The sequence below is a fragment of the Pleurodeles waltl genome, chromosome 4_1 (assembly GCF_031143425.1).
Source record: "Pleurodeles waltl isolate 20211129_DDA chromosome 4_1, aPleWal1.hap1.20221129, whole genome shotgun sequence".
In the NCBI taxonomy this organism is placed as follows: Eukaryota; Metazoa; Chordata; class Amphibia; order Caudata; family Salamandridae; genus Pleurodeles; species Pleurodeles waltl.
Window position 1 is genome coordinate 446,194,293 of NC_090442.1, and position 26,469 is coordinate 446,220,761.

At 44.7% G+C, this 26,469-nt stretch overlaps 1 protein-coding gene across 1 annotated transcript in view; it reads right to left on the reverse strand.

The window, feature by feature from the left end:
- SEMA3D (semaphorin 3D) overlaps nt 1–20,064 on the reverse strand; it is a 358,213-nt gene extending 338,149 nt beyond the window's left edge. The window contains exon 1 of the mRNA XM_069228712.1: nt 19,627–20,064. The gene's annotated coding sequence lies outside the window, so the exon portion shown is untranslated. The remainder of the gene's footprint in view (nt 1–19,626) is intronic.
- Between the last annotated feature and the right edge of the window lie 6,405 nt (nt 20,065–26,469).

Here is a 26,469-nt window from a genome sequence, read left to right on the forward strand (position 1 = left end):
GTTATCCAACCTCTTCTATTAGCGATCATTAGACCTTTCTGGCCACTCTGAATACAGATAAAACAAAAAAGTAACGGTCTACTCGAATTTTGGCCTTTTTAGATTGTGATAACAATGCCTTAAAAGAGAAGGTACTGTCTGGTATGGTGTACCTGCACTTCTTTCATGTAGAAGAAAGAGTACCCACACTTCTTTGCACCTGTTGCAAGGCATATAATGGGAGAATACCAGCCCTTCTCTTGAGAACAGGGGGACTGTGGATAATGCGTACCAGCACTTCTCTGTTTTCATTTTAACTACTGACTCCCAAGGCATTAACCCCTTAGCTGCTGGGCCTTTTCCCCCCCAGTGCTGAGCCCTTTTTTGGCTATTTGGGGTAGTTCGCGCTTAGGGCTTCATAACTTTTTGTCCACATAAGCTAACCACGCCAAATTTGCGTCCTTTTTTTCCAACATCCTAGGGATTCTAATGGTACCCAGAGTTTGTGGTTTACCCTGGAGGAGACCAAGAAAATAGCCAAAATACAGTGAAAATTTAGTTTTTTCCAAAAAAATGGGAAAAAAGGGCCGCCGAAGAAGGCTTGTGGTTTTTTCCCTGAAAATGCCATCAACAAAGGGTTTCTGGTGCTGAAATCACTATCTCCCCACCTTTCAGGAACGGGCAGACTTGAATCAGAAAACCACATTTTCCAACACAAATTTGGCATTTTACTGGGACATACCCCATTTTTACTATTTTTGGTGCTTTCAACCTCCTTCCAGTTAGTGACAGGAATGGGTGTGAAACCAATGCTGGATCCCGGAAAGCTAAACATTTCTGAAAACTAGACAAAATTCTGAATTCAGCAAGGGGTCATTTGTGTAGATCCTACAAGGTTTTCCTACAGAAAATAACAGCTGAAATAAAAAAATATTGAAATTGAGCTGAAAACAACAGCCATTTTTCTTTATGTTTTACTCTGTAACTTTTTCCTGCGATGTCAGATTTCTGAAAGCAATATACCGTTTTGTCTGCTGGACTCTTCTGGTTGCGGGGATATAAAGGGCTTATAGGTTCATCAAGAACCCTAGGTACCCAGAGCCAATAAATGAGGTGCACCCTGCAGTTGGTTTTCATTCTATACTGGGTATACAGCAATTCATTTGCTGAAATATGAGGAGTGAAAAAGAGGTATCAAGAAAACCTTTGCATTTCCAAAATGGGATCAAGATAAGGTTTTGAGGAGCAGTGGTTATTTGCACATCTTTGAATTCCGAGGTGCCCATACTAGCATGTGAATTGCAGGGCATTTCTCAAATAGACGTCTTTTTTACACACTCTCTTATATTTGGAAGGAAAAAATGTAGAGAAAGATAAGGGGCAATAACACTTGTTTTGCTATTCTATGTTCCCCCAAGTCTCCCGAAAAAAATGATACCTCACTTGTGTGGGTAGGCCTAGCGCCCGCGACAGGAAATGCCCCAAAACACAACGTGGACACATCCCATTTTTTCACAAAATACAGAGCTGTTTTTTTGCAAAGTGCCTACCTGTGGATTATGGCCTCTAGCTCAGCCGGCACATAGGGAAACCTACCAAACCTGTACATTTTTGAAAACTAGAGACCTAGGGGAATCCAAGATGGGGTGACTCGCGGGGCTCTGACCAGGTTCTGTTACCCAGAATCCTTTGCAAACCTCAAAAAGTGGCTAAAAAAACAAGTTTTCCTCACATTTCGGTGACAGAAAGTTCTGGAATCTGAGAGGAGCCTCAAATTTCCTTCCACCCAGCGTCCCCCCAAGTCTCCCGATAAAAATGATACCTCACTTGTGTGGGTAGGCCTAGCGCCCGCGACAGGAAATGCCCCAAAACACAACGTGGACACATCACAGAAAACAGAGCTGTTTTTTGCAAAGTGCCTACCTGTAGATTTTGGCCTCTAGCTCAGCTGACACCTAGGGAAACCTACCAAACCTGTACATTTTTGAAAACTAGAGACCTAGGGGAATCCAAGATGGGGTGACTCGCGGGGCTCTGACCAGGTTCTGTTACCCAGAATCCTTTGCAAACCTCAAAAAGTGGCTAAAAAAACAAGTTTTCCTCACATTTCGGTGACAGAAAGTTCTGGAATCGGAGAGGAGCCTCAAATTTCCTTCCACCCAGCGTCCCCCCAAGTCTCCCAATAAAAATGATACCTCACTTGTGTGGGTAGGCCTAGCGCCCGCGACAGGAAATGCCCCAAAACACAACGTGGACACATCACAGAAAACAGAGCTGTTTTTTGCAAAGTGCCTACCTGTAGATTTTGGCCTCTAGCTCAGCCGGCACCTAGGGAAACCTACCAAACCTGTACATTTTTGAAAACTAGAGACCTAGGGAAATCCAAGATGGGGTGACTCGCGGGGCTCTGACCAGGTTCTGTTACCCAGAATCCTTTGCAAACCTCAAAAAGTGGCTAAAAAAACAAGTTTTCCTCACATTTCGGTGACAGAAAGTTCTGGAATCGGAGAGGAGCCTCAAATTTCCTTCCACCCAGCGTCCCCCCAAGTCTCCCGATAAAAATGATACCTCACTTGTGTGGGTAGGCCTAGCGCCCGCGACAGGAAATGCCCCAAAACACAACGTGGACACATCACAGAAAACAGAGCTGTTTTTTGCAAAGTGCCTACCTGTAGATTTTGGCCTCTAGCTCAGCCAGCACCTAGGGAAACCTACCAAACCTGTACATTTCTGAAAACTAGAGACCTAGGGGAATCCAAGGAGGGGTGACTTGCGGGGCTCGGACCAGGTTCTGTTACCCAGAATCCTTTGCAAACCTCAAAAAGTGGCTAAAAAAACAAGTTTTCCTCACATTTCGGTGACAGAAAGTTCTGGAATCTGAGAGGAGCCTCAAATTTCCTTCCACCCAGCGTCCCCCCAAGTCTCCCGATAAAAATGATACCTCACTTGTGTGGGTAGGCCTAGCGCCCGCGACAGGAAATGCCCCAAAACACAACGTGGACACATCACAGAAAACAGAGCTGTTTTTTGCAAAGTGCCTACCTGTAGATTTTGGCCTCTAGCTCAGCCGGCACCTAGGGAAACCTACCAAACCTGTGCATTTCTGAAAACTAGAGACCTAGGGGAATCCAAGGAGGGGTGACTTGCGGGGCTCGGACCAGGTTCTGTTACCCAGAATCCTTTGCAAACCTCAAAAAGTGGCTAAATAAACAAGTTTTCCTCACATTTCGGTGACAGAAAGTTCTGGAATCTGAGAGGAGCCACAAATTTCCTTCCACCCAGCGTTCCCCCAAGCCTCCCGAAAAAATGATACCTCACTTGTGTGGTTAGGCCTGGTGCCTGCGACAGGAATAGATCACACAACGGTCAATGTTGGTCCTTACGTGAGGCAGCTGTTGACCCTGGGGTGATCCATTCCTGACACAGACACTAGGTGTAGGCACTCAAGTGGGGTAGTGTTTTTATCAGGACAGGTGAGGAGTCACTGGGTGGTAGGAATATTGTGGATCCCAGCATATTCCTGTAGTTTGTGTGACAGAAATGCGAGAAAAATTGAGTTTTTTTTCAACATTTCAGCTTTGCAGGGTATTCTGGGTAAGAAAACTTTGGGGAAGCCACACAAGTCACACCTCTGTGGACTCCCCCGAATGTCTAGTTTCCAGAAATGTTTGGGTTTAGTGTGTTTCTCTATATGGCCGCCGAATCCAGGACCAAAAACACAGGTGCCTGCCTTACAAAACCAGTTTGTTTTGCCATGGATAATTTTGATGTCTCCACAATATGATTTGGGTGGTGGAATTTGGGGCTGAACTAAATTGGGGAGCTCCCAAGAGAGCACTCTCTCTCTGCTTGCCGCCGCATTCACCTGCTCTCTGGGTTGACCTAACCCACTATTACCCAGTTGCACAAACAGCTTGCGAAGGGACAGCAGGACTGTCCTCATCACCTCCCTCATAATGTACTGGAAGAGGAGTTATCGAATGGGACTCCTCTGACTGAAAAATCACTCCCAGAGTCTGCGCCATTGTCCTATCCCTCAGATGCTGTCTCAGTATCTGATGTCTCAGTCTCTGATCCTATGTCAGAGCGGTCCTCTATAACCCGAGTGTAGGCAGCAGTCATCCATCAAGATGCCATCTCTGCTATTGGCTAAACTGTTGCTCTAAAACACTAGCCTACGTAGACAGTCACAAAATCGATGGTGTGTGAGATACGTGCAACAGTAGAGGCCACCTTACCTGCGCTTCTTCCATCAATCAGCACGTACTTTCAAGACACTCAAAAAACACCTTGTCACATACCATTCGTCACAGTCTTTAGCACCTCCTGCGCCCAGTCCAACAATCATTATTGGTGCTCCCACTCCCTCCTCCTCGGATTCCCTCATTACCACCCAGCAAAAGTGCCCTTCATCTCTCCATAGACTTTGCTAATGTACTCAGCTATTTACATAAAATACAGATTTGCTCTTTGCAGTAGGCATATAAACCTTCTGCGCTTCTTTATGGCACTAAAACTGCCACTAGACAAGTCGGACCCTTTTCCCCCCAGGGAAACCACACACATATTGACAAAAGTGATATATATATGACAGCCAATCACCTGAAACTCAACTCAAGCAAAACCGAAATAATCCTCTTTGGCCCACACAAAAACACCTGGGACCCCTCATGGTGGCCCACCACGCTAGGCCCTGCACCCACCCCCGCCAACCACGCACGCAACCTCAGCATCATCCTAGACTCCTCCCTCTCGATGACCCAACAAATCAACGCTCTCACCTCCTCATGTTTCAACACACTCCGTATACTGAAAAACATTCAAATGGATCCCCACAGAGACCAGAAAAACTGTCACTCACGCACACATCAGCAGCAGGCTTGATTACGGAAACGCCCTCTACGCCGGCACCACTCTAAAACTCAAGCGCAAACTACACGCATCTAGAACTCAGCAGCACGACTCATCCTCGACCTCCGCCGACACGAACACATCTCTCCACACCTCAAATCCCTCCACTGGCTCCCCATTGACAAAAGGATCACCTTCAAGATCCTCATCCTCGCACACAAATCACTCCACAACACAGGCCCTGCCTACCTCAACGAGAGTCACCTTCCACACCCCCACACGAAACGTCCGCTCAGCTGACCTCTCTCTCGCCTCTGTCCCCCGCATCAAACACACCACCACCGGGGGCAGATCCTTCTCCTACCTTGCACCCAAAACCTGGAACGCCCTCACAACCCACCTTCGCAAGACCCAAAACCTACTTCTTTTCAGGAAGGGCCTCAAAACCTGGCTTTTCGAACAGTGAACCTCCCAGCCCCTTTCCCTCCCCCCGCCCCCCCCCCAAGCGCCTTGAGACCCTCACAGGTGAGTAGCACACTTTATAAATCTCTTTGGTATATATAGATCTACCTCTATATATATATATATATCTATGTACATAGATATATCTATAGATATATCTATGTACATAGATATATCTATCTACATAGATATATAAATATAGATCTATATATAGATCTATTTTTTTTAGTTGTTGTATGGTTTCCTTGGGGGCCAAAATGGCCCCCAGGGAAACCCTACAACATCTAAAAAAAAAATTGCCCCCACAGGGGGTCACCCTGCCCACGGGCGACCCCCTGTCATTTTTTTTTTTTTTTTAATTATTTTTTTAAAAAAAAAACAACAATCCCCTGGGGGGGGGGCGCGATCGCGCCCCCCCCCCCCCCCAGGGGGCACCTACCTTTTTTTTTTTTATTAATTATGCCCCCGGGGGGGGGCGGCCCGTTTTCCGAGGGGGCCGCCCCCCCAAAGTGAAATCCCTGGCGTCTAGTGGTGTTTCCTGGCCCCCGATCGCAGCTGTGCTGCGATCGGGGGCCAGGAAACACTTTGAGAAGGCCTCGTAAGAAAGGGGAGACTCTCCCCCTTTCTTACGAGGCCTTCTCAAACTGTTTCTGGCCCCCGATCGCAGCACAGCTGCGATCGGGGGCCAGAAACAGTTTGAGAAGGCCTCGTAAGAAAGGGGAGAGTCTCCCCTTTCTTACGAGGCCTTTTCAAAGTGTTTCCTGGCCCCCCGATCGCAGCTGTGCTGCGATCGGGGGGCCAGGAAACCTGAAAGTGTTTCCTGGCCCCCGATCGCAGCACAGCTGCGACCGGGGGGCCAGGAAACACTTTCAGGAAGGCCTCGTAAGAAAGGGGAGTGTCTCCCCTTTCTTACGAGGCCTTCCTGAAAGGGTTTCCTGGCCCCCGATCGCAGCTGTGCTGCGATCGGGGGCCAGGAAACCCTTTCAGGAAGGCCTCGTAAGAAAGGGGAGACACTCCCCTTTCTTACGAGGCCTTCCCGAACGTGAGAAAGGCCGTTTTCCCCATCAAAGCAGGAAGCGGCCGCAAGGCTGCTTCCTGCTTTGATGGGGAAAACACCTTTGCAACGTCAGCGCGCCGCGAGGCGCGCTGACGTCACAAAGGGGCGGGTGGGGGGGCGGGGGGAGACACGGAAGCTTCCGTGTCTCCCGGGGGGGGTTTAAAAAAAATAATAAATCCATTTATTGATACCCTTCCTGGTGTCGGCCACTGGTCGTGACCCGCACCAGGGAGGGTGTGTGGGCGTCGGCCAGTGGCCGACGCCCGCACCTAACAGGTTAAACCTTTTCTTTTTACAACGAAGCAGAAAGTAATGAATGTCTTACATGCAACCCTGGTAATCAGACATTAACTCATGAATTATTTGCTGCAGTTGGCACGTACTTTAAGCAATTCCTAAAAAAGATTCAATAATTTAGGCAAGTACAATGAGAGCCAAATTATATCAATCTCATCTAAGGACAACAGAGTGAGGGACATGGTGGGTAGAGTGGTTAACTTGACCCGCTGGTTACTGGTACTCAGCACCAGCACTTAATTCTCAACACCGGCAATAATGACAATCCTCCACAAGGTGGTACAGCCATCTAATTTTGAAATGAGTGCAGCAAGAGTGTATAATAATAGAATCTACAATAAAAATGAAAATTCCGACTATTCCCCATAATTCTTATAACTTTAGGTGGTTTTGAATAGTCTGAATTGTTACATTTGTAGGAGTGCAGTGGTTGGTAGTTGTGTTGGTACTGGCAGCCCTGGCAGTGGCAAAGGATGGTGCAGGTTCTCACTGGACCGGGAGAGCAGACATGGTGCGTGGCTTTTCATGGGGACCACTCTCGCCCCCGGCGCGTGGCTCTCCCTGCCCCCCCCCTCTGCCCACCCCCTATACCGGTGCTCGCCAGAACCACTCTAACCTTTATCTCTAGTTTTTTCCTGTTATTTCTCTCTTGTTTCTTCAATAACTTTGCACATGCCGAACCTATAGCGTATTGTAAAATAAACTCTGTAATATTTCAGCTGTGTAATGGGGGACTTGTATGGGATTCGCAGTATGTGCAAACAAAATAATCACTATGAATAAGCATACTGAAACATAATGTAAACTCTTTTTCTTTTTTATGTAACTCACTCGAATGTTGCCATTTGGCTGATAAAACAATAAAAACATATTTTTTTTAAAAAAAGGATGGTGCAGGTTTCCATGCCTCCTGAGATTCGCCCTGGTACTTACGATTTTTTACAAATTAAGTACTGGGTGGGTATATGTGCAAAGTGCTACAAAAATACAAGTTTAACATAAGGTGTGCTTTAACTGTACTTTATAAAAAAACTTTAAAGACACGGAATGAGAGTTACATCATTACTGCGCTCATTGATATTGCCAGTATTTTTTTAGAGTGCAGTCATCTTTCACTGCTGATTACATACAAGTGGGAGCAGTTAAATAGATTACTTATCATTTACCGGCATGGTCAACAATTTGTAATTAGGATGCATGCATTGCCCATGGACTGACCCAGGTAACTTACAAATAATTAAAATTATTTGCTTGACTTCACTGTCTAAAAGGGTTGTACTGAAAGCAAAACGCTGACATTTAAACACCTAAAACTTCACCAGAATGGTTATTACTGCAAGTGTTAACACGTAATCTTAAATTCACAGAAAAACAATGTAATGAATAAATACTAATCGCATACCTAACGCTCATCTAAAACACCGAATTTGAGCCTAGTTCTCTCCATAAAACTAAGACCTGAAAAGAGGTGGGCTTCGTTGGAGAATCAGACAAAAATAGCAGATTCTTCATCTACACCTCTAGTATTATTAATCTGTTTGTTGTACCATAGGTGGGGAACATTACACCAATAGAGATACCCCCATCGTCGCCATCACCTCCGCAGGAAAATAACCGCCCAAACTGCAGTGAATGGAAACCCTCTAAAGTTTGTCTGGCATTTTTACCAACATCGTTTTTTTTTTTCCCAGGACAAGGGTGGGAATGAGACAAAATTATTGGCCTGGTCACAAAAATAAAAGTGACCCCCTTTAGTCAATCAGATGGCTAAAATGTGGCCCACATTTGCAAAGTAGGCCAATTTTGAACTTTTAATAACACGCTATATGGGTATTTTGGTGGTATGGGCCATTGCATGTAATGTTAGTGGTAATAATAGGGAAGTCAAAAGTGAAAATTGTCCGAATTGGCCATAAAACAGGCCCACAAACTGCTAAGTACTGGCCCATACATTGATCTGTCAGACCAACCCACCGGGCACTGCCTGATTGCCCTATAGGCCAGTCCAACCCTTTCGAGGACGGCTACAGCCACTTTGGCTAAACTAATGCAATGACAGAGGTTATAAGTATGCCAGCATGCTTTGAATACAGACAGTTTTGGTTTAGGTTACATTGAAACCCGTGTTTCCTATATTTCTAATTATTGGCATGGTCTTAAACCATGCAGCTCCTGCGTGTACCCCTTAAACATTCGCATGGGTTATAATTGTATTTGTTTTGCAGCTGGCGACGATTGACATTTTCTAGAAAGAGAAAGAGTAGCAATCAGCAGTAAAAACATCAATCAAGAAAGTGCAGAGGCAGAGGAAATGAGGATCAGAATAAATCCAGAAAGCAGTAAACATTATTGGGGTTTTTGATTGATTGCAATGTGATAATGTACACAGAGCAAGTCATGCAGAACGGTTGCTAATTGTCCCTTTAGCAATAACCCCACATACTAACTGCCAGGTTAATTGCTCCCTGTATTAACTGACAGATAATGCATTGAAAGAAAGTTCTTGGCATGCAAAACTTTCTCACTTAATGAGATGAACAGCAATCAACTAGCGTTTGCCAAGAAAAGTATAATAATATTGTGCACGTTAGTGCCCTTCTGATGAATGATGTGCACTAGTTTGTTCTGCACTTAAATTAGATCCAGTTTGTGAAAAGTATAGGAATTTGAGAAGGATAGTTATGTGGCTGGTTGCCTTTGCCTTTTTTTAATTTTTGTACTGATTTCTATATCGGCCACCACTCATTTCGACTGCCATATCAACCTTTGTTTATGCTCTATAATTTGCAAAATCAAGAATGTGATCATTGGAGAAAAGAAGGTGCTTCAGAATGTGTTCTACACCGGCAGCAAGAGGAACAATGAAAATAAGTTAGGCAATGTTAAGCTTAGGATGAGGAATGTCTCCTGGAATGTCGGTCTTCTGTGGAGGACTTATTTTATTCTTGGCAACTTTTGGAACAGAAAAGTCCTACCCACGGTAATGGATGTTCATCCCTGTCCTTAGTGCCCCGACTGTATTGATGTAATCCTTAATGCTGATTTTGTTGTCATAGGCAAATATGGATCATGCATGTATGCCATAACATAGGCCTAGCTCACTGACTGTGCTCTTTTTGACCTGGTTGGATGCCTAAAGCGCTGCCCTTGGAGTGGTGAAAGGCTGTTGCTTTTACCAGGAGTTTAGCTGCACAAACAGTGCAGTCAGCATACTGTATACTGATCAGTAGGAGGGAACAGGTCCTTTTTATCTGTGTCTCTGGAGTGAGACCTACAGGTTCACTCATTCATAGTTTTGCTGCTGTGTGCCTATCTCACCACTATGCCTACATCATGTATTTCATGTATGTGTGCTTGTGAAAGGTACTGGGATTCTGCATTACTGCTCAGTGTGTGCATGTTAAATGCATGTGCTGGGTGTATGTTTGCCGGTGAGTGGTACAATACATGAAGGTTTTAGTACTGTACAGTGTGTGCATGTTAAATGCAGGTGCTAAGTGTATATGTGCCTGAGTCATGCAGTACACAAACGATACAGTGTGTGTAAATTACTCTGGTTTCCAATTTGCGTGACCCATGGCTGTATGGTGAAACAAGAACAAATGAGGAAGAGATGAGGTAGAGGAATCCCCCCAGACAGATTTGTGCATTGCTTCACCCATGTAAGCTGGGTTGGACACACTAGAGAAGGGCAAGCCCGCCCCCCCGGTACACATTAAAAGGTGCTCTTTGATTCAGAGAGAGGAAAAAAGGAGGGGCGTAGGCCCATCTCAGGAAGGAGATGAGTCTGATTAGAGAATCATATAGCAAAGGGCTGAGGCCCTGGGCTAGACTTTGGATATACATATCACTGTGACTTGACATCCAGGTGTGAACCTCAAAAGGAAGCAGACCCCGACATAAACTTTCAAATTAAATTACATTTGATGTCTGGAAATGGACCATAAGAAGGGAAATTGAAACCACAAAAATTGTCAACTGCCAAGCAGAAGGACGGGTTGTGTGAGGAGAAGCTCTTCAAGACTTATGCTTGCTACTGAGACTAGGTGCCAAGTCCTGCTAGTCTCCCAGCTGGATGAGGGGACATCGCCCAGAGAATTCAAGACCACCTGCCTTGGAGCCTTGAGCACATGTGTCAGCTTGCTTGCCAATACTAGTGTGCCCTGTGAGGAAAAGGAAAGAATTGAAGGTAGCGAGGTTCAGTAGGGAATCCTGTTAAGTGGACTTCTTTTGCAAGGTATGAGGAGAAGGCTGCTGCACCAAGTGGGCCAATGTCCATGTGCATGAAAAGTTGGTGACCCACGTATGCCAATGTCCATGTGCCTGAAAAGTTGGTGACCCAGGTATGCCAGAGGATATCTGCTGTGTATATTGCTGTGCCAAACAGCACAGGGCTGTGTGCAATGAAGAGTCAGTGACCCTGTATGCCAGGAAGGGCTACCACAAAGTGAACTGTATCATTGTTGTGCCAGTACAGCCACAGCCATTGTGCAGTGAGGGACTGATTACCCAGTACACCAGGAGGGGCCACCTTGGACAGATTGACTTCAGAGTGACCCGCAGCCCTTGTGCGATCGTGAGCCGGAAACCTCACATGCAGGAGGAGTCTCTGTGTAGGAATCTGCTGACGATTGGGTTGAAGCTCTATGAAGCAGAGATATGGTGCCCCCCGTATACCAGAATGGGTCACCGGGATCAGCAAGAAGTGTGACTTGATTGGGTTCATCACTGGAGAGGCAAGGCCACCATCAGAACATGGATCAGCATTAGGACCAGTGTTTATCTCCCCCCCCCCCCATGGGACGGACATAAGACTGCTAGGAGGAGCCACCAAGAACATCTGGTCACTGGAGTTGATGAAGTTAAGGACTGCAGAGTGCAGACCTCCTGGGCAGCTTGCAGTCGACTTAATTGAAAAAGTTACTCCGGCTCCAGCACCCACAGAGGCGGCAAGCTCAAGAACTCCAGTCCCTCTGATCCTGCAGGGGAGGTAAGACTGATTTCAGGCCAGTTGACCGCAGGAAAATGTACTTGCTAGATATATCATGGGTGCGAGAACACATTTGATTTTAATATAAAGTAAGAGTGGACTCTTTTGGCTCAGACTACTAGTGGTCCTTACTCTGGATGTTTCCTATAGTAAATGGCAAATAACCACTATTTCTAGAATAAGGAGGGAGTGGGACACATGGGACTGCCTAAGAAACAATAGAGCCCTGACCTCAGGGGAACTGTCAACGTTTTTTACCAATGTTGTATTTCCTATGTCTCAGTAGCAATAAAATGAAATGCTTCTCTGTTTTTTCTTAAAAGTGAGGTTTTGACTTAACAATAATATATTGCTGCTCCTCTGTGTATTTTGAGTTAGGAGCCTATTTTCACCCCCTGTATCAAACTCTCCCTGAGGAAGCCTTGGACTGCTCGGACAACACTATTCCTGAGAGTCAATTTCTGAAGAGGTACTTGGCCCAGGTGCTCAGGATCCATAGTAGGCCAGGCCCCATGACAAGGTAAAATGCATCATCCTCCGCACAGTAAATAAAACAAAAAAAACTTGGAAGTATCCTGGAAGCCAAGCCTGCCTACCCTACTAGCATTCTCAGTATTCCTCTTGTTCATTTTCTGTCTCCAACAGGATGAAGACTTGACACCTTTTTTCAGCCCCTATTGGGCTAGATCGCCATGGCCCTTGGGATTCCTGCCCAAGATAATGGGGTTCAATTTCATCCTCCAGAAATTTTGACTTGATCCCTGCCATCAGTGATGTGGAGATGGCATGTGTGTGTCTCTGTGGTGCAAGGGGTGTGTTCCTCACTATACACTTGTGTGAGTGCCATGAGGGCACAAGAGTTTGTCTGTAGCCCCACTGTACTGGTAATAATAGGTTTACCATTATCCCTGCTTCTTGTGGTGCTTGCTTTTAGATCTTTGTGTGGGGAGTAGTGGTTATGCCCTGCACATGCACATAAAGACAGTATTTCAATGATGGCTCCTATGCATGTATGGTAATTGTTTCTGCCTCTAGTTGGCATTACAATCTCGGAAGCACATATAAGAGTCTAACATTGTTCCAGGTAAGAGTTTCTTGGATTTGTGTGGGTTAATGGGTCATATTGTCTGTGGACTGTGTTTTGTAGCAACCCTCTTGGTCCCATAGGGAAGTGATGCCATAGCCTGTCATTTAAAGGAATTCTCTTATTTGGCCTGTAAATCTCCCTGTCCCTGCAAGCGAGACGTGATGTCTGTGGGGCGGTAGGAACAGGAGCTGTATTCCAAAATATATATCTCATGGTTTCAGAGGTTGTTGCATCTTTTTAAGAGTCTCCCTCCCATGGGTCCATGTGAATCTAACAAGGATATAAGAAAACTTGGGGATACATCTTTTTCTGATGCCTGGCACTTCCTCTGATTCTGTCCTTTGGCATTTTTAGTGCTCACTTTAATTGCAACTTTTGTTGTTTCTGCTGCAGTAGATCATTCCTCTCAATGGGAGGTTGGATATGGGCTGAGGCTTACATGGCAACCAGCGACCTCATGGATGACTATCTGTATGCCCCTGTAGTGCTGAATCATCAGAGGTGTCTCCAGCATGTGTTCATAGGAAACATTTTTTGTCCTAGTTATTGTCTTTTGGACTGCTACCTGTCCCTCACATGTTCACTAAGTTAGTGTCCTCATTTTCACTGTTCCATCTTCAGGGATGGTCTCTTTTACCATTCATGGATGAGTCACTTCTGCCTGCCTTGACAATGCTCTGAAGGGGCTGGATGTTCTTCAATCCTATTTAACTCATCATGGACTTCTGCTCAACCTTCACAAGTGTCAACAGGTGCTGTCGAAGAAAAGGGTCTTTAATGGAGCTCTCTCCTTTAGTGATCTGGATAAAAATGTTCTGCCTGTGGACCTGGCAGAATAGTTTAAATCAACTCTGTTGCCTGTTAATTTGCTCACATAATGCACAACATCTGTGATTGTGGTTACATGGGCACATGGCCCCATCTATCTTCACTGCTTTTTGGGTCTGTCAATCTCTGCATCCTGTACTGGCAATCCAATGCATCATTACTGGTGTCTCATATCTCAGGTCTTTGAGGCACTAATCAAGAAACTCCATCCCTATATCTTCAACTGCAGTGGTGGTTGCTTTTCACCTCTCTGACTAAGGAATGTCCTTTTAATCAGTGTCTATGTTGGTGGTCACAATTGATCCTGGCTCCTTGAACTAGGGAGACATGATGTGGGATCTCTCCACCTTGGGAAGTCATGCTAGGGCGGAGGACCATCATTCTTCCAATTGGCAGGAACTGTCTGCTGTTCATGCTTTCTGCCATTTGCAGTCCACTTGGTGGATCATCATATGTACACGATGCTAACCGACAGAACGATGACTGTGGCGAGCGGTACGACCGCACTGGGTGCTGACCTGAATTGGGGGAGCGGACCTCAGGGAGGCACCGTGTTTGGCAATGACTTACAAAACTTGAGATTTAAAAGCACCTGCTGAAAAGTTCCTTGTGCGGCCAGCCTTCAGGAAACAATTAAAATGTCAAGATACCTCTTGTCATTAATGTTCCTGCTAAGGAGAGAGCTGGGAGTTTTGTCTAGTGGAAGCTTTGACTCCCCATAAAGTAGCATAGAGGGTTAATATGCCTGCTGCAAAGAACAGAAATATATTTTATGTGGATAGCTGAGTGCATTAGTAAAGCCAGCCTTTACAGGCACTTTAAAACAAATCACATGTATGTGAAAGGAGGGCTATGGAGAGATGAGGGGCACATTTCCCAGGTGGCAAGGAATGAATCGGAGGAGGTGGTCATGGGGGGGGGACAACTGTTGCACAGGGCACCACCGGCTCTAGAGCAGGCCTTGGTAATAATGGTCACTCATGCTCTTACTTGTACCTTGAGCGGTGTCACCTTATCTTATTGCATATTTTGTATCCCTTTGCTTATATTTTTGACATATTCTATAATAAAGAATAACCTTTTCATTACATTCAGAGCACTACAATGTTTTTTTTTCCTAAAATATGGACAAACTCAGAAAAAAGTCATAAATCAGCACGTGTATGCTAAATAGTTGTGCCAATCACAGTTGTTCGTGCAACCTTCAGGAAAACCTTGATAAATTATTGTTTCTGTATTCGTGCAGGTCTTCCCACCTACACTTAAGCATACAGAATTGTCACTACTTCTGTGTAATTGCATGGCAAATCCATTAAAAAGCCATGTGTCTAGACGCAGCCAATATTAAGAGTATTGTATTTCCCTTCCCATTTTGAAAGAGGATTTACTCCTACCTGTGCAGGAGTAAATATCTGACCATTTCCAGGGTGGAAAAGAGTTTGAGAATACCCACAACCCGCGACCTTAAACGTTTATGGCTGCTCTCAAACATGCCAGGAAATTACTCAGGAATGGCCATTTCCAGCACTCGAATGGGATTTACTGTAAAATATTACACCAAAGTATAATAATATTGCATAGGCATAAAAAGGAGGGCAGTGGGCTTGTAGCAGACAATAACCAATAAGTTATATCTAGTATATGATTTTCCATTTATAGAGCAATAGTTGTGTATCTTCTCTACTGTTTATGGCTGCATCTGGTGGAGGGGGAGCTGTTTTACCAAAACGCACTATAATTGCCATGCTTGTTTTCACTCCCATAACAATGTCACACTTAATGGCAAATATGTACTGTCATAGTTATTCAGTCTTTTAACTGTTTTCCATCCTCATAAATCTAGAGTCTACACCATGTCTAAATGTACCCTACTGCTCAATATTATAGTAACCAAAGCCTCTTTCTAGAACTTTTAAACTAATGTTCTGTTTGCCTATAACACATTTGGCCATTTGTATCAAGCACTTAATACAACATTAAAAAACATTTACTTTATTTGTTTGTGGCATTCAGCACTACAATTAAGCACTTTCTGGCGTTGTTAGGTTCAGAGAACTAAAAAAAAACTATCAAATAGTTGCGTCGGCAAAATCAAAGATTTCCCTTGACGGTGATGTGTTTGAATGATAAGTTACACATCTGGAACATCTAAACTAATGTCAAGGTGTTTTCCTACAATGCCTCAAGAGTTTACAATCCATTAGCAGTCGCTAGTTTGGATATAATGTAAAACCCACTGGATGCACATCCTCCCATTTTGTGTCACAATGCAAATTTCAGGAAATAGGAGATTCTGCCATGTACCCTGCTTTCCTATTCACTGTTTGTGCAAGGCATTTCCTATTAATCTCATATCCATGGAATGATACAGGCTTTTAAAACGTTAAATGCCTTCCAACATTTTAGCGATGGAATGTTATGCCTCACTCCCCAAAAATGTTAAGTGAAATTCTGTTGACAACTATCAGCAAGTTCCTAAAATATTTTACACACCTGACTCTCATCCTAAGACTGTTTAGTGAATTCACTGTTCTTCAGTGTAGAGGTGTTTCAAGGTTTCTCTTAATTATTCAGTATGTCACATCCATTGTTTTGCCTCTGTCCTTTCCCTGGTCGCCAATTCAATTAGATATGCTGGCAGGACTTCTCTTCATGAAACGATGGGGATGTTCCCTCCCTTAGAAAAGAACAAAAGAGCCCCCGTCACGGAGACATGGCTGACAGTCCTGTATTAGCCATCCCTTATCCTACGGTTCAGCTACTGTTGCAAACTGCAACTAACTTTCATCAGTCGCCTACAACCTTCCTATTCCTATGGGGTGAATGGACAGAAATGTCTGAGTTCATGACACCATCTCTTTATGTCATAAACCTTTGTGTGATGTAGAATATCTAATTCAACTGGCCGGCATTTGGCAGGTTGCTGTATATGGTATAAGTCATCAACTATGGGAAGAGGAGACCTGGGAACAGCACAAACGTCCCAACTTGTCAGCCTATTCTTCAGTCACATCTAAACACAATGAGAAATGGGTTAAGAAAAGTATTAAGGGCAATATGAAAAGCTGGATACCTACACTTACCACACCTTACATAGTTCGACTTTCTGGATTTTTTCTTTTGGAAATGGATCAGCTTAGACCTGTCCTTTGCCTATGTTACTAGAGCATCCCAAGAATTCTTCTTGTTTTAAGGATAGATTTTTACAGTGATTTCCACTTCTTGAGCCTTTCCTCTGCTGTTCCATTGACACCTATAACCAATGAAATGCTCACAAAACTGAACTCCAAATAGGTTCTATTTCTTCCTTAATGATAAATTATGAAAGACGGTTAGCCAGATTTTCCTACTGTACAAGTGTTCTAGAAAATGTAGCAGTGTAAACTGAATTGTTTTATCTTTAGTGAGTTAAATTCGGAGTCCCTGTTCCTCTTCACATTCCACGAGTGTGAGTTGTTTTGATTCTGCTATTCATTGTAAGAATCATTTATTTTCCTATCCTATCTACTTTATACATACCGTGTAATTTTCCACATATAACCTTAGCATGCTCCTTACTCCACTCTGCCTTAATAAAAGGTGGCCAATCCAGGTCATTCTCTATTATCAAAATCACTAAATATTGGGTTTTAATTTCACAGTTTTGATTTAATATACACAATTTCCTCAAAATATCCTATTTGCAGAATGCATGTCCTTATTTACTTCTCCATCCTAAGTGTTATTTGCTGTTCTGACTCTCTTTAGTCCTATGTCTTCTTCTTCACTCGAGCTTTTCTGGTATTTCTACAGTCCCTACTTTTGCCTCGTGGCTAATGATGTGCATTGGTTTTACCAGAAACAACTGCACCTTTCCTTGTCTTGACGTTTCTGTCATGTATTTGGCTGGCTACTTCCTCTGCTTCCTCCTTAACCCACTGATTCTCACCCATTGCTATCTGTTCTCCCCTCCTGCTGCCACAAAAACGTAATTGCCCCTTTATTCCCAACTGCCGCCCTTGCTGTTAACTCATTCCCATTCATTCCACTCAGTCCCTCCTCTTCTTCGTTCTACCACTTCTTTGTATTCTCTCCCTTGCAAACTCATTCCCCAGCTACCTTTGTACATTCCTGTCTGTCCCCCTTTGATTCATCAGCCACTCTCCACTTACACTCTCATGCACCCTTCTTCATCCTGATAACATGTTCCTTCCACTGGTAGAAGCTGCCCCGTGACTTCTGCTGGTAACAAGATCAGTGTCTGCTGCAATGTAGGTTTTCAGCTTCTTCATGTCCATCTAGTGTGAAGCTATCTACATAGGCTTCTCTTACTTTTCCCTCTTTCGCTGTTAGCGCCTAGATAGGTCTGCCTTGTTGTCTGTGGTTCTCTTTGCTTGTTTCTGATTAACTACCTTTCTCCCTGGCCCCACTTGACTACAGCTGCCAGCCTCCACTGAGTTGGTTGTGCACAGAGATATAAAGGCCTTTGAACTGAGGTGCAGGTAGACAAGTGTCTATCCTGAGGCTTGGCCTAAAACAGCAGTGATTCACTCTGTGCATCTGCATGGCTTATGTTGAGGAGGTGCAACACACTGCCGCCATTTCACAAGCACACCACTGCTCTGATGAGACGCTGTGTCGCCCCAGGGTAACATATATGTCTGTTGACAGAGGTAGCCTTCAACAAACATACCTGAAAAGTCAAAGAACTGTCACATGCACTTGCACCACCAGTCAGGTAAAAGGGAGCGACCCGGCTGCAAACTCTGATCACGTCCCTGCCAAACCAGGTCTGTCCCTATCTATGAAGAGCACATTAACGGGACCGTCCGCATCACCACACAGCAGAAAAACACCCTACTCTTCAGACGCAGGAACCCGCATTCCCCTGGTGAGCTGGTTGCACGGGCACAACGTGTTTGATTAGCCCCGGAGGTGACCAGTGGTCTCCGGGTCTGGTCAGGCAGCATTGTCAGGGGCAGTTGATGCAATGGACGGTGTGGTGACCCTGGGGATCGCTCCAGTTCTTTTGACAGGACACGGGGTGGTTAACTTGCGCAATGGGAGGGATAAAGGTATTTCGATCATTCAACATAAATTCACCAAGAACAGTGGTGAAAAGGTTGAACTATTAACTCGTTAAGAGCTCTGTTTAATTCTAATAATCATTCTATACTAACTAAATATAGCGCTGATCAACAAGCTGAAGCTAAACAACCAGAGCAGACTTGCGTCTTAACTTTTATTTACAGGGTTCTATACGGATCGCACAAGAGGAAGGCTCTATAACTGTATTTTAAAAGCACGCAATTTATAAAACCTAAACAACGGAAGATAAAAAGGAGCATGCGACGGTGCCTTTCAATACCCTGTTGTCAAAAAACCCACACCCTGGATGATGAGGCTTAATTCGGAACTTCTGCCACAACCATAGATTTGTTAAAATGACTCCACCAAGAAAATCGTGTGACTCATCACCCCCGAGGACAGTGCAAATGGCAAACGGCGGTTAGTGCTAAGGCAAGGGAAGAAGCGCTAATGTCACCTGCACACCGCAGTGAGCACTTCTTTCACAGGGCGTCGCCACACCAGGATAATGCTTGAAGCAATGCGTCAGGATTCTGCAAAAAATAGTCTACCTCTGCGGTGCTGTTCAGGTTCGTGATCAGCAAATCATATTTCAATAAATTATAATGTATCCACCAACTCTAGTCTAGGTAAGCCTGGCGCAGTTTTACCTCCAGCCAAATCGCACACAAATCATGTCTGAGTGGGACATATTGACGGACCAAAAAATAATTGTGTATTAGAAATATTTCCGAACGTAGAAGGACCTCAAATAGACCGAATTCGACAATGCGTGCGTCTTTGGCAAATATACATACATACAAAAGCACCAGGACGGCCGCCTCTCAGCATTTTCATAACTCCAAAAATAAGATAAAAGTTAGTATGAACTCATGCACAATACCCATCCCCGTGTCCACGCCGTGGAAAACTGGCCTTTTTTCAGATCACAGGGAAAGCGAACTTTGTAGTCAGTCCAAAGAGAACGACGGTTTCGAAAAGAAAACAAAAACACGGAAAGTAATGTACCTGCTTACTATCACCGGTTGCAAAAGGAAATGGGTCTCGAAGTGATAAAAGTCAATCCTAGATAAGCAATCTCTCGCATCAGTCCTGCGCCTGTCGCTTCCCTCCGGTGAGAAGCACAGAGAGCTAAGCAGAGGGCGCTCCTGCGTCGCAGACCGCGCCCGGAGCCGTCCCAGGAAAATGTGACCACTGAAAAACAGCCTGGCGCTGAAGTGTGTCTAAACTTCCAGCTCAGCGCACTTCAAGGGATGTGTCTGTCACTGGCGCTCGCCACAGCAGCTCTGACGAGACTGTGGGGAATGCCGTGTGTAACCCCCGCAACAGGGGCATCCACTCATTCATCCGGACTGTCAACAGGGGCAGGGTGCTGCGAGTCCCGGGCTCCAATTACACAGTGCGAGATTCCACTGCCGGCGAGAGGCGAGGCAGAGCCAGTGACTCGTGTGGGAGCCAATCACTTGTTTCCTTGGCAAACTTTCCACAGCGCAGGGTTAGGAAACCGAGAGCCACGCAGCCGCCCTCCACATGTACTCAGCGTCTCGCCAAGTCAAACATTGCCAGGCGCTTCCAAATGACATTTCACTGGGCGTAACTGTTTATATGCAGCTCATCGCCTGTGGTCATCTGAAGTACTTCGCATTTCACTCGTGTTTTTTTTAATCGCAATTAAATGGGATATTACAATGCCATGCCTCTTCGATATCCAAGACTGATGGTCGCAGTCTCTTGCAAACACTACTTCACAACTCTGCTCGGAAGTGACGGTAGGTTTAGCATAACTGTTTTCTGTGCAGACATTTCTCATACTGGGAACAGTGCGTAACGCAAAATGATGACCCCCGGACTCCTGCAGAATGTGAAGCGGGGCACCTGAGTCTCGCATATATCATAGATATTCATTGGCAGTGGGCTGAGTGTGGGCCCCTTGGAAGAGGTAGGGGACTCCTAGAAGGGAAGAGACCTGTATCACGCCACTGGCTTGGGCAACATCCCTCGCACAGATCTAGTTCAGTGTTTTCTCTCATTGTAGAGTACCACAGGAGGTGACACGGTTTGCTGCTCTCTCCCTCTGGACGAGAGAAGATACAGAGCCCTCGATGGTGAAGACTGCCCCTTATATGTATCGCAGTGTGTGGAGTGCATTGCACAACACCCGCAATAGTGTACTGCTGTAGTACTCTCTTGGATGCGTAGACCACTTGCCAGCGTGTAGACAAGACCCCGGGGCAGTATCGATGTCCTCACTGTACCACGAGATGGACTGCTGCTGACCACTGGGCACTTTGTACAGGCGCGAGGTATGCTGTTTCATAGATGGTGACTTCCACACACTGGAAAGCGGGACTGCACTTAGGCCGCGTGTGCACTAGTGAGGTGGGTGTGCAACCACGGCTACTCTGAACACGGCCCAGAAGGATTGTGCTAGGCGCGCGACTTTACATTGGGGAAAGGATGCTGCGCAAAGGGGGTGGGTGGGCTTCTGTTCTGAAAGGGACTGCATTTGGAGTCCGCTTGTGGAGATTGATAGTGGGGGTTTGAAGTAAGGAGCAGTCTTATATTCCAAAACGGGTCCCCTTAGAACAGGCCAAGGTTGATAAGATTTTCAAAAAACAAAAATAATCAGGAAAGGGCAGGAAACATTTGGTGAAGACAATAGACATATAAGAAGGAGAGTACAAGGGTGCTCAACTGTGACATACATGCCAGTCGCCGTTTGTAAAACTTGCTCCAGTGTGAAGAAAAATCGTTTTCTTCACCGCACAACCTCGAAATAAATGTATTTAAACATACCAGGAAAGACACATTAGTGCACGTGTATACAACGTGGCTGTTATTTCAACTCACAGTGAAAACTGCTCTAAAGTTTTGAGTTAAACAAAAAACTTGTTACAAACCAAATCTCCGTTTCTTTTACAGATAGTTACCCTAGTGGATCAAAGCCACGTTGACCTAGAGAGTCGTCTGCTACTTAGGCCAGTGCCGGGTTTTATAAATGATTCACTCAGCATCACGGTGTTCAGTACAGGTTCGTTATGTGAGCCTCATGCAGGAGTTATTTTGGTCTGGTGTACCACACGTCACAGGCGGAGATGAGTATCTGCGAGCTGTGGAGATGACTTTGGGGCATTGCCGGACGGCAGGGGGCGCCTTCACCAGCGGGCCTGCGTCCAGGGCGCAGGGTGGCGCTGACCCTCTGCCGTGTGCATGGCTGAGGCTGATACAGCACAGGAACCGTGTATAAAGCGATCCAATACTGAAGCGAGCTCAACGCGAGAGCGGAGCCAGTGGAAGTGGTCAGATTCCACAGTTTAATGGTGGAATGCTTCCTAGATCGGCCCTCCATCCCAAACAGGACATGTATAGTGAGGCCAGAAGAGAGAGTCGCGGCTCCGGGGCAGACCATGTACTCCCTGGACCTATGGTCACCTGCAATAGCATTAAATGTGCAGCTTTGCTACCTTTTATAAAACCACCTCACAAATGTGCGCGCATCACATCACAGGCGGCCCCGGGAGCCCAAGCCCTGCAAAGGGAGCCCATTCGGTCCAAAGACAACGAATATCTGTGAGATATGGTTGACTCTGGGGTCCCTCATCACATTCTGCATGGTCGTCAACATTTAGCCAATGGTGTTGCAGATCGCGAGAGGCATATGTACATTGAGGTATACTGCTGAAGGGCTACTTCTATATGCACCCCTTTTTGGGCTTGTGAGTAGGCTGTTCCAAGGGACATCTCCTTTACTCTTGTGAGGGAATGCATACATTAAACTACCTACTTGTCAAACAATGGGAGAACCTTGGTATCCTCCGAATACCAAACTCTTCCCTGTGTACACCCCTCAACAGTTTAAAGAGGTGCCCTAGTGTTCAACCCTACTGTCTAGTGCATCTGTCTGTACTGAACATGGTAGAGTAGAATGGGGGCTTCTGATCAATACAGGTCATAAATCCTTCAGGAGAGCACATCACGTTTCACATTTTGCAGACCCTCACCAGCAGACAGATAAGACTACCTTTTATATAGAACTGTAGTTCTGCAAAGAAATGACCCATTGCATACCATTACTCGTCAGTGAATAGCTCCCTTACTATTAGTAAAGAGGCTCAGTAAACAGCCTCACTCCTCAGTGTAAAGGAGCTGGAAATAGTGATTTAAGTGTTTGCTGCTGAGTTCTATATATAACATGCAGGGTTCAGAGAGTAATCTAGGCAGGCTCCCGAATCATCCATCCGAGGTTCATAATAGAGTCCCATTGAGATGGGCTACAGTAACACCTTCCATTTACAGAACAATGACAAGAAAAATTATCAGATCAGTCTCAAAACACCCCACCCCCCCCACCCACACACACACACACAAACGTGTTTCTAAGTTCATATGTCCTATTTCACACTGCAGTCATTGACAGCTTGCAGAGGTGGTTTAAAGTCCTGCCCCACTTATCAGTGCAAATAAAGGTTTTGGCACATAGGCACCGCTCACAGCAAACAGAAGCACCACCACCGTAAAACCACCCTCACAGGTGTATAATTTGCGGCAGTTAGTTAAAATCACTAACCATTTCCTTATCTTTCTGTAGACACTGATAGCACACATTTTGCCTTTTTGTAAGGCTATTAGAAGCAGCCGTTGTTACACTGATTCTGGGAAAGTTCGATACCCACATTAGTGCTACTGTGCCAAGGTGTACGTTTTTACACTGGTAAGTGGACTGTAAAATAGTTCCCTTTGTATAATTACGAAGCAGGTGTATTCAGGGGTAACTTCTTTAATGGCATTGCTTAATTTGACCCGGTGGTTGCAGGTGGTGCCCACCAGCACTCATTTTTGGGGACTGGCACCTATTTGTTCTCAGCAGACTTTGACCCACCAGGAGAGAGAAAAAAAAAAACAACAGGGAGAATGGAGGAGGAAGAGAAAGACGAAAAAAGAATGGGAACAGGAGAAATTAGGGATTAAATAGAACCTGCAAGATTGAGGAGAGGCAGAGAGGTGCCTGGTGGTGGATTAAAGAGGCCTTGAGCTGGAATCAAGACTAAGTAGCATTGGTATTCAGCGCCCGACCTTCGATAATGCGGGCCGCAAGCTTCTGAACAAACCATGGACCCCGAAACGTATTCTTTTGCAAATCGAGCACTGCTCACTGGGGTTTCTTCTGCACAGTGGAGAAGGAATGTTCAATGAGACCACTTATGTTTGAAAGTGAATGTGGTGCCCTGTGAGGGAACATCTGGCACCACTGAAAACCTGTGAGGTTAACAGGACAGCTGTCACTTAGGACCTGACTGACACCTGGCTACAGCAAATCTTGATTAAAGCGCAAAAATGGCGAGTGGGATTCTTTCAAAACTCTCTTGCACTGGTAATTACTCGCCTCACATTCCAATCCATTGTTGCTTTAATTGCAGCAGCTCTTCATCGGCCCCTCTTTGTGTGTACAGTGGCCAGACCCGAGCCCGGCCTGTCTGGAGCCTCACCTACCCCTCTCTTCCTTTAGTCGAGGAGGGAGGAGTGTTTTCGTCTTTTTCGCCATTTCCTGCATTTCTTGATATTCAGCTGCCTGTGTCAAATTGTGCAATCCCAGCTTTACACTTGACATACGTCGGGTCAGGGTGTGCGCTGTGCATATACTTACTTGTACGTGGTTTATTAGGCCTTATATTATACTAGGAGGGCAGGCCCGGTATGGGGGGCACATGGCACCGGAGCTGCTGCTCGTGGTTCACTAATGGCACCGTTGGCAGGGCAGAATAGTTAATCACTAGAATCTCATTAATTGCCACTCAATGTACTGACATGTTCTAATGCATTAAAGCAGCATGCTCCAACGGGTCTTTTACTATATGTACATGTTTGTTACATATTTACATGCCAAACATTATATAGCTCGGCTCGTGCACGAGCTCTCAGAGCCAAGCCACCGCCTCGGCCCTGTCTTCGACCCCTCGATCACTTTGATGCTCACTCACCTGTAGATGCATCCCTCATCAGCTCCTCTTTGCTCGTGGTTCAATACATTAAATTGATTATTAACATGCCAGTTAATCAGGATAATGTGTTCGTCTGATTTTCTCAATCACCCCTGAAGGTTTTTTTTTTTTTGATAATTATTCCCACTGTTCCTTTAATGAATGCCATGTTACATCACAACATCACTAAATCTCCGGTGCAGCAAATAGCCAGGATCTTAAACTTTTATGCTACTTGGAGCTCTACACTATTCGGAAACGTATCATTTGATTAACACATTTATTTTCTCTATTTAATCACTTGTTTTTATTAAATATCAATATTTTACTTTTTAAGTGTTCTTATCTTACCATCTTTCAGATCAGACTCAGCTCCTATCTAGTCAGAACTCAACATCAACTATTAAAATAAGAAGCTTTTATTTACACTATTTTCCTACGGCGTATTTTCCATTTGCTCGGTCCTTCTATCCATAAAGTGTGCTAAGAAAATATAATAACCATGTTTAATCTGGTTCAAATTCCTCCATTCCCACATTTGCCTCCTTCAAATTAGGTTAAAAACGAAAATTAATATCTGACGATGACACGAAGACGCTTCTTCTTGTCTCATACCACAAACTACATTTAAAATAACTCATTTAATTCCAAAGATGTTAGCACCAAGGTGTGCTGAATGACGTGCAAGACTTTATCACCCAGCAGAAGGCTAGACGCATGAGCTTTGTGATGGATAAAAGACAAACTGCTACTCAGTGTGAGGTCCATAAAAGTCACACCCTGACTGCTCACAGGGACCCGATGAGCTCTCATGCTACTGGAACTTTGTGAATGAAAGTTATGTAAGCTTTTGGTGCAGAATGTTATCTTCCATTCCTCAGAAATAAGGTTTCACTTAACCAGTTATATTATTTCTATTTGAATTAGTTGGTAAAATAAGCAATAGACAAGGTAACACGAGATAAAGGTCGCCTAATGCACTTTAGTGAATCAGAGAACCTTCTGGGTAGCTGATATTCTTAACATGTTTTCACCAACATTCCATAGGGTTTAATTCTTTGTCACCTTTGTGAACTGAAAGTAAAGTCTCTTTCGGGAATAAACAGGTTTATTGAGGGCTCATGCACTAGTGTACCGTTTTGCAGCAATTTATTCTGCAATGCAACATTGTATTTTTACAGCCAGTCGGTCAGTACATATGACCATAAAAGTACAAGATAAAACAAAACACATCAAAAGTTGAAACCTTCTATGATTAAAACAAATTTTGAAACTCCTAAAACATCTGATCAGTTCATTCACAGTACTCATTACACATAAATTCATCATAGCATATATATATAGCAGCAAAAATTAACGTTAAGAAGAAGCCCGGTCTCCAAAAGGCAACATATTATTTCCTTATAGCAAACACAGCAATAGTATATCCCAGAACAGCACACCAAATGTCAACAGAGGAGAAACTCGGAAGATAACTTAAGCCCTCTTTATAGGATGCAAAGTGTTTGTTTAATAATAAAGGGTGCAGGAATCGCAAGTTAAGAGAATGACATAGTGTACAGAACAGTAAAAAGTGCTGAGTAGATTGTTCAGTAAGCCCATCACAAGGGCAAGGTGGTAAGGAAACATGCCAGGAGCCACCTGCTGGAAATGCCACTAGGTGGTGAACCATATTTAGCCTTAAGCTAGTGAGATAAAATCTATGTTCTGGTTTACTTACCCGGAGAAAATATGGCTCCACACTAGATGTTGTACTAATTTGCATGTAAGTCATGGATGAAGGCCTATCTAGAATGCCCTCAAATCTAGTTTTCTCCCTAACAGATTCGTAAAGCTCCTTCAATTTTGCTTTAGAGTTAGCAACAATACATCC